Genomic DNA, 2,324 nt, shown 5'->3' on the forward strand with positions numbered 1-2,324 from the left:
TAGTGCATGGTGTAACATAAGATAAATAGATATCTTTGTGCTGAAAAGTTATGTAAGAAGTAACAACGTCAGAAAGCACAAATTGCAGATTACTGCAGACACGTGTTTCGGCGTTACAAGGAACGCCTTCATCAATGCAAAAGAAATGAGCTTATGGATGAAAAGACATCCGACAAAAGGTTTTGTCGGATGTCTTTTCATCCATAAGCCTTATCATCCATTTCAATCCTAAGCTTTTATTCATGCATGCGATTGGTGACGAGGGAAAGATCACTGATTTAAAAAAAATTTCGGTTGCCAGTTTCTGTTAAATAAACAAAATACTTCTTGTTTATTTCAGCAAAAAAGGCTTTGAAAAAGATTTAAAATTTTTCCTTGATCCTACTTTCGGGGGTAGCAACACTTGGAAGTTTAGTTATGTTTCCTTTTCCGTGCTGTCCTTGTTATTCAGGGGAAAAAAAATCATTTGAATTTTGACATTTTGAGTTTTCCGCAAACACGAATTGCGATAGGACCCTACTCGTTAAAGTTCATATTTCTACGCATGAAATGGAATGGAAATGGCAAAGAAATCTGCACCCGTCCTATTGTGACTTGTGATTTTCCAGAATAGATAATACGAGGCATATCCATGAAAAATAAAATAGTGATAAGGATGCAGTAATCAAGATTATGATTTTATGGCCAATATCCACCAGTGCATTTATCATAAACATTATTTACAACGTATTACGTTGTGTATTTTTATTTCTTATCACTGTTAACTGATGAGAATGAGTAATCGGGAAATTTTGAATTTAGATAAAGTTTTACTGTTTAAATTCATCCATACAGGTGTTTTCGTCTGAAAAAACCTAATTTTACCCAAAAAACCTTCTTTTTTAAATTTAAAGTCTGCTAGGGTTAGGCAATGAAAAAAAAAAGAATAAAACCAATCCGCTTACGATTCATAACTATGATGACGAAAATTTCGCTCTCTAAATAAATACTAAAAACAACCATCGTCGTGGTAATCTGTAAAAGGAGAGTAACATCCTTTTTGGTGAAGTGAGGATAGTATACAATTCGTGATTGCTCAAAAAAAAAAAAAAAAAAAAAAAAAAAGCTCTTAAAAAATATAAATAAAATCAAACCGCACATGATTTGTAACTATGAAGGCGAAAATTTCGCTCCTAAATAAGTATTAAATCCAACCATTGTCATGAAAATCTGAAAAATCGGAGCAACATCAAACTTGAGAAAGTGAGGATAGTACGCAATTCGTGAATGCTCAAAAAAAAAAAAAAAAAAAAAAAAAAAAAAAAAAAAAATAATTATAATGATTTTATTTTATATGTGTTCGGACTGACTCGTTGATAGCAATCGAAAGAACACATTTTTCCTGCTTACGAAAGGATTCGTTTGGGACTTTTGATTCATATTGAACTGAAGTTATAAATAACCTTTCTCAAATAAGTTTCAAGAACAATTCTAAACCTTTATTTGCGCGATTGGTAACGATTTCATTATTGGCATACAATAGTAGAAAGCTTAATCATTTAAAATTCTTATCTACTGTCAATTCCTATGAGTTAACAAACAAAATACTTGTAATTGATTTTAGTAAAGGATTTTCAATTTTCTCTCATGATTCGGCTTTTACGACTGGCAAAACTCAGTAGTTGTGATTATCTTTCTTTTTGCGTGTTTTCTCATTTCTTGTAAAAAATATTTAAATTTAATGCGCACTTTTTCCCGCATTCATCTTAAAATGAGCTGAGACAATCGAGGTCACGATTATTTTAATTTTTTAATTTAATATAAGTGCTTGTACTACTAACTACTGTAACATATTTCACATAAAATATAAGTGTTCAAGTCTACCCTTTATGGTTTTACAACAGGATACGATACACAACACAACAATACTTCATTTCAGTTTCAATTGCATCAGTTATTTCCTTTCAAGAAAAAAACAAAACTGCCAGTCCCCCCAAAAAGCGCAGCTATTGCATCACTGGTTGCATCCAATGAGATCAGCGATCGCATCCTCGTTAACACGCCCCCCAGTGCGACAGCAAAAATCGTAACGCCAGCGAAAGAGCGATAATCTTACAAATCTGCCTGAGCTTCGTTCTTCTTCGTGTGATGTCTTTTTCTTTCCTTTTCCTTTTTATTTGCTTATGTTATATGTGTTTCCATTGAATTTGTCCATCCAGCAAGATAACCTTTTTAATATGTAAAGTATGATATAAGTATCACAATATCTGGACCAAATATACGTATTGGAGAGTAGGGACTCTGTCATCCAGGCTCTCATCTAAGTATTGCGCTTAGGCGTCGAA

The sequence above is a fragment of the Uloborus diversus genome, chromosome 2 (assembly GCF_026930045.1).
Source record: "Uloborus diversus isolate 005 chromosome 2, Udiv.v.3.1, whole genome shotgun sequence".
NCBI classification, from domain to species: domain Eukaryota; kingdom Metazoa; phylum Arthropoda; class Arachnida; order Araneae; family Uloboridae; genus Uloborus; species Uloborus diversus.